Raw genomic sequence first — 12,546 nt, forward strand, 5'->3', positions numbered from 1 at the left:
GATTCCTTGCCTCATAGGCCCATCCATTCCTTACCCAGCAGTGAAGAATCTCCTTCATGTTAAATCTCTCTCACTTTGAATCTTTATTTCAAGAACTGGTCATTCCTTTTATGAACTCACCAGATTTGGATAATCTCCCTATTTTAAGGTTAGCAGATTTGCTACATTATCATAGCTATAAAATTCCTTTGTAGCAGCACCTAGATTTGTGTTTGATTGAATAACTGAGAGGATGTATATGTATACCAGGGGCAGTCATTGATGTAATAAATATTCACAACTTAAAAGTTTGGAGTTATGTTTTATTCAGTGGGAATTTGTAAGACTTCAAGCCTGGGAGGCAGCTTTTCAAGTAACCCTTAGATAACTGTTGAAACAAGTTAAACAATGGGGTAAGGAGGAGACCAAGTTATATAGACTTTTTTCAACAAAGGGTAGGTAGTCTGAACATCGAATGATTATTGTAATTAAAGGAAAACTGGATATTTCAAGTTAAAGAATTTAGTGCTTTTCTATGTATGGGAAGATGCGAAAGTTTGGGTTCAATGGGCTCACAGAAATCATCTCTTTGATATGTACCTGGGGCCAGTATCCTGTGTTTTCATATCCTGGTTCCTCAGGGCTCACAGTAGGGAGTGGCTGCAGTCTGACAGCTGCTAAATGGCAGGTATTCTCTTCCTTCTTGAGTTCCCTCAGCAAATACCAGTTCACGATTGGCAGTGGCTGCAGTCGCTAATGATTATGATGTCCTTTGTTAATTGATATGCCAGGAAGTATCCCATTTCTCAGAACAATCATGAGTTCATCTTAAAATTCTATCACTAGCCTGTGTAAGTAGAAAGAGGGAGAAGAAAAATTTTAAATAACTGTTCAAAGCTTTTAGAAGCTTTGCCTACCAGTAAAGGTAATGATCCCTGTAATTAAATTAGCAAATACAGAACTTGTAGTTGATTGAGATCCCAGGTGTAGAGTTTAGGTCACTTAGTTCACTTAAGTCACTTTGAATTTGAGATCCCAGTGAGATAGGCTCTTTAGTGGTCAGTTGTAGTTTCAATCTGGAATTTAGGAGGTAGGCCATGGATATTTGTGAATCATTAGTATTTTAAATTTTTGTAATGAATGAGTTCACCTAAAGAGAGAAGTTTAATAAGAATTTCAAACTGGTTGTAATTTAGAAGAATTGTTTCATTTCCAGTGTAAACTTAGAGAGAAAAGAAGGCAAAAGAAACAGATGATACTAAACTATTGAGCACTATTAAGAATCTCAGTTTATTCATAGTCTACAAGCTCCCTGAGACCAAGAAGAATACCTTGAGTTGATAAAGTTAACAAAATATAAAATTAGAGATGTTTAGTAGATCAGTGGTCCATAAGACTGAAGGTCTAAGGACTCATCAATAAGTTCTTAAAGCAGTGGTTCTCAACCACGGGTAACTTCATCCCCCCAAGTAGGATTGCCAAATAAAATACAGAACATCTAATTAAATTTGAGTATCAATTAAGCAATAAATTATTTTAAAGCATAAGTATACCCCATGAAATGTGTGACATATTTATATTAAAAATAATTGTTTATATGAAATTAAAATTCAGCTGGGTTTCTGGTGTGCTTATTTACTAAACGTGACAGCACTACACCAGAGGGCATCTGGCAATTTTGGTCACCGTGAGAAGGGATTCCAATGGCATTTAACAGGTAGAGGCCAAGAATACCGCTAAACATTCCACAATCCACAACCCCCACAACCACAGGTAAAAGATAACCTCAAAATATAGTGCTGAGATTGAGAAGCCTTTTTTAAACTTTCATCTTTATGTCAATATTCATTATATCCATTTTTAAATTTTGCCCTAACCAACATTCTAGGATGATGAAGATTTTGTTCAGTCGTTAAGTCATGTCTCATTCTTTGCAACCCTGTGGACTGCAGCATGGGTCCTTCACTATATCCATATCTGAGGTTGTTGATATTTCTTCTGGCAATCTTGATTCCAGCTTGTGATTCATCCAGCCCAGTATTCTGCATGATGTACTCTGCATAGAAGTTAAGTAAGCAGGGTGACAATACACAGCCTTGATATACTCGTTTCCCAATTTTGAACCAGTCAGTTGTTCCATGTCTGTTTCTGTTGCATCTTGACCTGCATACAGTTTCTTAGGAAGAAAGTAAGGCGGTCTGTTATTCCCATCCTTTAAGAATTTTCCATGATTTGTTGTGATCCACACAATCAAAGGCTTTAGTGTAGTCAATGAAGCAGAAGTAGAAAATTTTATGGAATTCCCTTGCTTTCTCTATGATCCAGTGAATGTTGGCAATTTGATCTCTGGTTCCTCGGCCTTTTCTAAACCCAGTTTGTACATCTGGAAGTTCTCGGTTCACATACTGCTGAAGCCTAGCTTAAAGGATTTTGAGCATAACCTTACTAGCATGTGAAATGAGTGCAATTGTCTGGTAGTTTGAACTTTGGCACTGCTCCTCTAGGATTGTTGTTGTTGTTCAGTCACTAAGTTGTGTTCAACTCTTTGCAACCTCTTGGACTGCAGCACACCAGGCTTTCCTGTCCTTCCCTAATTCCTGGAGTGTGCTGAAACCCATGTCCATTGCATGAATGATGCCATCCAACTGTCTCATCCTCTGTCACCCCCTTCTCTTCCTGCCCTCAATGTTTCCCAGCATCAGGGTCCTTTCCAGTGAATTGGCTCTATGCATAAGGTGACCAAAGTATCAGAGCTTCAGCATCAGTCCTTCCAGTGAATATTCAGGGTTTAATCTCCTTGCAGTCCAAGGGACTCTCAGGAGTCTTCTCCAGCACTGCTGTTTGAAAGCATCAATTCTTTGGTGCTCAGCCTTCTTTATGGTCCAGCTCTCACATCCATACATGACTATTGGAAAAACCATAGGTTTGACTATACAGATATTTGCTGTCAAAGTAATGTCTGCTTTTTAATACACTGTCTAGGTTTATCATAGCTTTTATTCCAAGGAGCAAGTGTCTTAATTTCATGGCTGCATGATTTGGAAGCCCAAGAAAATAAAGTCTGTTACTGTTTGCATTTTTTTCCCCATCTGTTTGCCATGAAATGATTGGGCTGGGTGCTATGATCTTAGTTTTTTGAATGTTGAGCTTTAAGTCAGCTTTTCCACTCTCCGCCTTGACATTTATTAAGAGGCTCTTTGGTTCCTTTTCACTTTCTGCCATTAGGATGGCATCATCTGCATATCTGAGGTTATTGATATTTCTCCTGGCAATCTTGATTCCAGCTTGTGATTCATCCATCCTGGGATTCTGCATGATGTGCTTTGCATACAAGTTATATAAGCAGGGTGACAATGTACAGCCTTGATGTACTCTTTTCCCATTTTCTTCTATATATACCTTACAGAATCTGATTCTCCTTGGTAAGCTATACCTATCAGAGTTGCAATAAAATACTTGTTCAAAGACCATTTCAGCCACCAGATTAGAATCTGGTCAGTTATGTAACCATAGTTTTTAATTCTGTACTATGCCACAAAATAGAGGTGCAATAAATATTTATTGAATATTTAAGCTTTAAGCTAACCTTGAGTAACGAGAGTGAATGAGAATGAGACAAATACAGTGAACTTAGGTGCAAAAATTCCTATAATATGTAGAGCAATGTTTTGGAAGAGGTCAAGTAATGATATTAATAGAAAGAATGATAATATAATTTAATATTTCAATATTAGGAGCTCCAACATCCTGGAAAGAAAATTGCTATTAGAAAATTTATAAAGAGTCACAAATATAATAAAAAAAAATTTAGCTAGATCATGTTAGTTCTAGTTAATGGAAAAGAGTTGTAATGCCTCAGACTGACTTTCTATCTTCAAAATACATTATGGAAAATGCAAAAGCTAGAGACTATTTTTAAAAAATGAATTTGTTGAGTCAATGACTGAAAGACCAAGCACCCCAAAATGTTACTTTAAATAGCACATTTCACACTGAATTTTATAGCAACTGTCTATTCCTTACATGTTTTGTTACTCTAAATATAATTCTTTTCCAAAACTCTGAGTTGATTTTGAAGCTTCTATTTATTGCTGAGAGGATCATTTCTCAGATGTTTGTAGGGATGTACTGGTTTATCTCATTACCAGAAGGCACCATTAAAAGAGAAATTTTAATCATTCTGCCATAAGGATATCTATTTTTCTAATTTTGCATAATGAATAAATCAATCACTTAAATAGCACTCATTAAATAACCAGAAGGTTCTGTCTCTGTAGCATTAGCATACATATTAATTCAGATGGATGAATACTGTTAAGAAATATTTATTGTGTACTATAGGCTCTGTTTTGGAGAGGAATGAAGAGGGATAAAATTATAAGCAAATAAATATATATAGTCTTTACCTTTGTGAAGTTGCTATCAAGCATAGGTGCCATTTATTAGATATTATGAAATAATGTAGTTAAAGGTATAAATATTATGAACATATTTTGAATATGCCTGATGACACACATGCTGTGATAGTTATCTATGCAGCAGGATAAATTACTCCAAAATGTATCAACTTAAAACACACGTATTTATTATCTTACAGTGAAAGCTTCAGGCTTCCCAGGTGGCACAGTGGTAAATCCCCTGCAGTAGGAAATGGCTACCCACTCCAGTATTCTTGCCTGGAAAATTCCATGGACAGAGGAGCCTGCTGGGCTAGAGTCCATGAAGTCACGAAGAGTCACACGTGCAATTGAGTGACTGAGCACACACACAGTGAAATCTGAGATTGGCCCAGCTGGTTGGCACTGGCTCAGGGTGTCTCACGAGACTGCAGACTTATGCTGACTAGGGAGGTTGTTAGGGAAGTTCTGGAACTGAAGGATCTACTTTAAAGAAGATTTACTCACGTGGTTTATGGCAAGAGGGCTCAGTTCCTTACCACATTGGCTTCTCCATAAGGCTGCTTGAATATTCTCACGGTATGGCTTCTGGCTTTGCTTAGAATGATCCAAAAGAAAGAGCAGTAAGCGAAGCCACAATACCTTTTTATGACCTAGTGTCATAACTTGCTCATTACTCATAATGTCATTTCCACCACATTCTATTTGTGAGAAATGAGTCACTAAGTACAGCCCACACTCAAGGGGGAAGAAGTATAATTAGGCTCCACCTTTTGAAGAGTATTGCATAATTTGTAGATATAATTTAATATCCTATATCTTTTCTAATATGGGGTATGAAAATAAAAAAGAACTTTCCTGTCATCGTGACCTTATGCTGAGAACTGAAGAATGAACAGGTTTAGCACCAGATAGTAAGTGAAGGGTGGAAGACCAGAACAGTGACAGACACAGGGAACATACATGAATGTCCTAAAGCAAAAGAGAACACATGAAAGAAAATGAAAGAGGGCTGGTGTAGCTATAGAGACAATAGTGGAAGGGGACTTACGAGTTGAGACTAGGAGGGGTAAAGAGACAAACTAGGCTATACAGAGCCTGTAGCTCAGGTTATAAATTTTATTCTGCATCTTCAGCCAATGGGAAGCCATTGAAGGGTTTCAAGAAGAAGAGGGACATGATTAAGGCAACATTTTGCAAACAGTAGTACTCTGTCTATTTTGTGGAGAGTGGACTGAATGGGAACAAGAAGGCATGTAGGGAAAGGAGTTAAAAGGTTGTTGCCAGAGCTTTAAAACTTGAACCTGGTGATGGCAGCTGATGTAGAAAGAGGAGGATATATTTTAAATATATTTATAAGTAAGCTAGATAAGACTTAATATCTCACTGAGTTAGTAGGAAAGCAAGAGGAGGTAGCTGATTCCTAAGTCTCTAGCTTAGGCAATGGGTGGTGATTATACCATTTACTAAGAAAGAAAACAGTTGAATAGATTTGGGGGCAGAGAGAAAACCACAATGAGATAGTTGTGAGCTAGTGGAGTTGCTAGGAGATCCAAGAAAATGATGGATGTAACTTTCTCAAATCACAGAGTTAGTTTTTTATCGGCAGAACTCATATCCTTTGACATTTAGACTCAAGTCATATCTACCACATTATGATTCCCTCTCTATGATTATTTTCCTGTTTTATTTCTATGGATGTAGAGAAAGAGAGTGAGAATGTAGTTTCCTCTACTAAATTCTTTATAAGAATATTGACCCATCTTTGTATATAAAGGATAGCTTTTTGATATATGTGACTGATTAAGGCAAAAGAAAGAAAAATAAGACTCAAAATAAGACTCAATATAGCACTATCTTGGCTTCCCTGGTGGCTCAGCTGTAAAAAATCTGCCTGAAATGCAGAAGTCTCAGGAGACACAGGTTCGATCCCTGGGTCAAGAAGATTCCCTGGAGGCAGGCATGGCAACCCACTCCAAGTATTCTTGTCTGGAGAGTCCCATGGACAGAAAAGGCTGGTGGGCTACAGTCCAGATGGTTACCAAGAATCGGATGTGACTGAAGTGACTTAACACACATACTATTTTGGTATTGTGGACTGATGCTTGAGTGTCACTTAATTGGGTTTTATCATGCATGAAAAGTAGATCAGAAAGATGCACTTTTTGGTGGACTTCTGAACATGTTCATATGAGAATAAATTATGATCTGTCAGTGTTGTTGAATGAGAAATACTACCTGTGGTCCACAGGGTAGAATGGCATTTGTGATTCATACTGCCTTTATGGCTATCAGTTTAGGACAAATGTATTAATAATTAGTTAATCAGGAGCTTGAAAGTCAGAAGGAAGAATTTAGATTTGTTAACTTGTGGTGTAAATGAATTAGGGAGATTAATGGGGAGAGTGTTCAAGATGCTTTTCTGCAGGGAGAAAATAGACTTGGGGAAGTTCTCTGTGACTCTCATCTATAGTGTAGGAGCTTAGTTGGAAGTGGGTTTTGTTAGACTCATGTTAAATTCTGGCTAGTTATGAAAGGCAGTCCTGACTATTAGGTGAGATCATTTTAGGAATCATATAAACCCTGAACTGAGAGTTGACTGTGCAGCTTGTCATTTGAGCAACCTTTAATGAACTAACCAATTTCTCTGAACTTCACTTTTTTCTTTTCTAATATAGGAAAAATTACCTCTCTGGTGCCTCTGCTGTTGTGTGGTCTGCATTTCGTGCCTTCTTCAGGCTCTTTCTCTCCTCCTGCTCCACTGTTGTGATACTGTGGATATGCTGATGCTCCTAGGAGGGCTCAGAAATACTTGATTGAACTGCACGTGTTAACTCTTGCAGGTGCTGCATATGGGACATCGTCCCTGACTAGGGGATCAAGCAGATTATAAACTGGCACGTGGCTATTTAGGAATCAGCCAGTTAACAAACGATCTAAAGAAAGGCTGGAAGACACAACCCCAGTGTAAGTGGACAGGAAGCTTGAAAGGCCTGATTACAGGGAGTGCAGGGATTTCCCTGAACACTAGAAGCACTGTGAATCCATGTGTTCAATATCTGTCTACAATCCAGAAGACATATCACTTAAAGAGTCATAGTGTCAACCAGTCAGAAAGTTTGATTGCTCAGGCTGGTTGTGGGATGACTCAATCAACACAATGTCATTATCAGAGTGGCTTGCAGGCCATGTTCTAGAGTAAGACCACCTGGGTTCAGATACCACTGTGGACACACAGAACCTGCATGTAATTGGGAAATGACTCGCACCCCCTTTGTCTTAGTTTTCTTGTCTGTAAATATGGATAATTGTAGTATGTTTTCAAAGGGGTCTTCTGAGGGTCAAATTAAATGACATATGTCTTAGCCTGGTAGTTGGCTGAACAAATGATCACTGAATGCATATGTATTGTGATTATTATATCTTCAAGAACATGTGGATGCCTACACTAATATACCAGCATGTTGCACAGTAAATATTCTCTTACATTAGCATCCTCTTTGAGGCAGAGCATACTTCCTTACTTCATTGAATTTAGTTTGGCTGTGTTGCTTTGATTATAGTTATCCAAATGGCATGATTGAACAGTTTCAATGTGCCTGTAAGCATCAGTGTGGCTCTTTTTCCAGATTTCCCTTAAGAAGAGCATACCGCAGGTAGCGCCTATTCAAGGCCTATTCAAGGACCCTAAGCTGCTGCTGTCTCTTCAGTCGTGTCCGACTCTGTGCAACCCCATAGACAGCAGCCCACCAGGCTCCCCTGTCCCTGGGATTCTCCAAGCAAGAACACTGGAGTGGGTTGCCATTGACCCTGTGGAGATGTATAAAATGGATTTGAACCCAAACCCTAAACTTAGACTAAGTCTGACCTGTTCATAGCCTAAATCATAGCTGCCCACACTCTGAATGGAGGTGGGGGTGGGGTGGGGAGGGAATGCTTGTATTTTACACCACTGAGATTTTAGGAGTTTCTTTATGCAGTATTATTATAGCAATACCTGACTTGTCTTTTGTACCACAGTGATTCGTCATTAGTGCAAGCATCAGGTGTACACTGCCCAGTTACCTAAACAGCCTGGATCAGAGCCACAAGCCAAGGCCAGACTAGATGAGCCAAATTAACTGTTATCTGAATTTAAGGGTATTTTTCATTGTGACAATAGGTAACTGACACACTTATTTTTGTGCCAAACATAGGAAAGAAAAGAAGTCAGTTTTGCTGCAGTGTTTGCATGCTAGTGAATATTTATAAACAGTCCTAAATGCAGGCCAAATGCTCTTACTCCTGACCATAATGTTTTACACAAAATGGTAGAGTTCATTTTTCCGCATCTTCCACCATATTATGAAGCTCAAATGTAACCTCCTAAGCCTGTGAAAATTTAACCCTAAAATCTATTACAAAAATTTAACCCTAAAATCTACTACAGAATCTCTCCCTTAAAGAATATGAACTATAGCACAGACAACTTTTTGGTTAGAATATTTGGATATCTGCCTGCCTGAGGGTAGAGGCATAGGCCAGAAAACCGAAGTTGCTCTGCTTTTATAGTTTTATTATTTTATTGAATCTTAGCCAATTTGAATTTCAAGGAAGCTAGGCACTTTCTAAATAGTTTATGAAATTAAAGGCTCTATTGTTTTTTTCTCCTTTTCATCCTGGTCTAAGCAAATGAGGTCAGCAACTTAGATGGCTTTGTTCTTAGGAGTTTGAAAATGAACAGCTTGATGAGACAGCTAGTGCTAGGCACACAGTCTTATAGCAACTGTACACTTTTAGGTTCTAATCAATCAGCTATACCTGAATGATAAGTTGGTACACAAACACATTTGTCCTTATTTGGTTCTTTGGTTCTACTTTATTTACAACTCTTTTTTGTTGTTAAAGAAATACAAAAACTCAAGCTGAAAATCAATGAGTCATGATTTTTATATTTGCACTTGCAGTTATAATCTAGAACCTCTTTTTCTAAATACTGTTTTTGGAAGTGCTAACCTTTTCTCTACTGTTTGAATATATAAAATATAGTTAATATGCAGAGAAAATTAATATAGAAGATCCCTTTAGAAATTTTAAAGATGAATTTTTAATAGTTAAAGATTATGTATTCACCATTTCAAATGAATAATTGTCTTTAAAATTTCTAAGATTTTAGGTATTTTGAATCTCTGAAAAACTTAGATTTCCTACAATATTGAACTTGAAAAGGTTTTTGCAAATTCAGATGTCTCTAATTACCATGAAGAAAAGTACAAGTACTAAGGTTAATTCATAAATCTTAGTAAAGATAAGTGAGAATGGGAGAATTACAGTGTGTCTCAACTAAAAGAATTCTCATTCAAAATTTTAAAACTGATGTGCAAGGAATTTTGGTTTCCTAAGCTATAGAAAGCCACAAAGGGTGTTGGTCCCATCTCAAAAATGAGTAAAAGCCTAGTAAACTTTCATCCAAGTCATTACTTGGAAACCATCATCAGAGAACTGAGATTGCAAAGCAGCCTCGAAGTGAATTCCAAAGTGGGCCAAGCCTCTCTAAAGTGATGTGGACACTGCAGCACAGACCAGTGGAACACAGGAAAAAGAGGCTCTGTCCAGAATCAGTTAAATTTTGAGAAAACCCCAAAGGCCAATCATGGACTAAAACAGCTGGGGACCACAGAAGCTAGGGCTTCCAGGTGGCACTACTGATAAATAATTTGTCTGCCAATGAAGAGACTCAAGAGACATGGGTTTGATCCTTGGGTCGAGAACATCCCTTGGAGTAGGAAATGGCACCCCACTCCAGAATTCCTGCCTGGAAAATTCCATGGACAGAGGAGCCTAGTGGGCTACAGTCCATGGGTCCACAGAGAGTAGAAGACCACTGAGCACACACACAAGTGTGAGTGCACATACACACACACACACACACACAAACAAGGGGAGCTCACACTCACTTGTAAGCTTTTTCCCATAAGCCGTTGTCAGGAACTAGGTGGGACCTCAGGTCTCAAGTTGGAGGAAGAAAGGACTGAGCAGAAGACTAGTGAGGGCCTCCGTTCAGTGGTGCAGGTGATGGTTGCTGAGATTGGCACAAAGACAAGCCTACTTTTTCAAGCTCTTATCTCTTAAGGAAAAGAAGTTGCTATAAGAGTAGGAATGAATCCTCTTTTCTTCTTTTCAAAATTGGCAATGAGCTATACAAGATAGATACAAAGCTTCCCAGATGCATTTTAAGATTAGAAAAATATGTTTTTACCACTGGATGGAAGAGCAAGAAACTTCCTTGAGCCTAAGAGCCTATAAAGACACCATATAAAGGTTAGGTACTACTTGCGGTGGGCAGGAAACTCACACCTAAGACCCATCACAGGAAGATGGAGAAAGGCTCCCCACTAAGACTTAGGCATATGGGCAACCCTTGGACTTAGGTGGAACTAGAACAACAAAAAACCTATACTCACAACATGAGCCTAAGACAAAGTAGAAGTAACAGCAGACTCTGGGGAAAGAAAAAGTGCAGGAAGAGTTCTCCTGGGCTGCAAGAAAGGGGATAATTGAACAGGGAGAAAAACTTCCAACAACTGAGCCTCAGCTCTAAGCACAGAGCATGGCAGTCAATGCTAGAGGAATTTGAGATCTGTGGTGCACTGCTGAAAACCATATTAACAAGAAAACCAAATGTCCTTCTTGACTAGATTGACTCAATCCTGCGCACTGATGGCCCGACAAAAAGACATGTCCATTTCCAGGTATAAACAGAGTTTACCTCAGTCCCTCCTGTTTTACGCAGTTCAGTTCAGTTCAGTCACTCAGTCCTGTCCAACTCTGCAACCCCATGAATTGCAGCATGCCAGTCTTCCCTGTCCATCACCAACTCCCGGAGTTCACTCAGACTCACGTCCATCGAGTCAGTGATGCCATCCAGCCATCTCATCCTCTGTCGTCCCCTTCTCCTCCTGCCCCCAATCCCTCCCAGAATCAGAGTCTTTTCCAATGAGTCAACTCTTCGCATGAGGTGGCCAAAGTACTGGAGTTTCAGCTTTAACATCAGTCCTTCCAAAGAAATCCCAGGGCTGATCTCCTTCAGAATGGACTGGTTGGATCTCCTTGCAGTCCAAGGGACCCTCAAGAGTCTTCTCCAATACCACAGTTCAAAAGCATCAATTTTTTGGTGCTCAGCTTTCTCACAGTCCAACTCTCACATCCATACATGACCACTGGAAAAACCATAGCCTTGACTAGACAAACCTTTGTTGGCAAAGTAATGTCTCTGCTTTTGAATATGCTATCTAGGTTGGTCATAACTTTTCTTCCAAGGAGCAAGTGTTTTTTAATTTCATGGCTGCAGTCACCACCTGCATTGATTTTGGAGCCCAGAAAGATTAAGTATGTCACTGTTTCCATTGTTTCCCCATCTATTTCCCATGAAGTGATGGGACTGGATGCCATGATCTTCGTTTTCTGAATGTTGAGTTTTAAGCACCATTTTCACTCTCCTCTTTCACTTTCATCAAGAGACTCTTTACTTCTTCTTTTCTTTCTTCCATTAGGGTGGTATCATCCACATATTGAGGTTATTGATATTTCTCCAGGCAATCTTGATTCCATCTTGTGCTTCATCCAGCCCAGCATTTTGCATGATCTATTCTGCATACATACAAGTTAAATAAGCACAGTGATGGTATACAGCCTTGACGTACTCCTTTCCCAGTTTGGAACCAGTGTGTTGTTCCATGTCCACTTCTAATTGTTGCTTCCTGACCTGCATACAGATTTCTCAGGAAGCAGGTCAGGTGGTCTGGTACTCCCATCTCTGAAAAAATTTCCAGTTTGTTGTGATCCACACAAAGGCTTTGGCATAGTCAATAAAGCAAAAGTAGGTGTTTTTCTGGAGCTCTCTTGCTTTTATGATGATCCAACGGATGTTGGCAATTTGATCTCTGGTTCCTCTGCCTTTTCTAAATCCAGTTTGAACATCTGGAAATTCATGGTTCATGTACTGTTGAAGCCTGGCTTGGGGAATTTTGTGCTTTACTTTGCTAGCATGTGAGATGAGTGCAATTGTACAGTAGTTTGAACATTCTTTGGCATTGCCTTTCTTTGCAATTGGAATGATACTTGACTGTTTCCAGTCCTGTGGCCACTGCTGAGTTTTCCAAGTTTGCTGGCATACTGAGTGCTGCACTTT

Source organism: Bos indicus, chromosome 11 (assembly GCF_029378745.1).
Source record: "Bos indicus isolate NIAB-ARS_2022 breed Sahiwal x Tharparkar chromosome 11, NIAB-ARS_B.indTharparkar_mat_pri_1.0, whole genome shotgun sequence".
NCBI classification, from domain to species: domain Eukaryota; kingdom Metazoa; phylum Chordata; class Mammalia; order Artiodactyla; family Bovidae; genus Bos; species Bos indicus.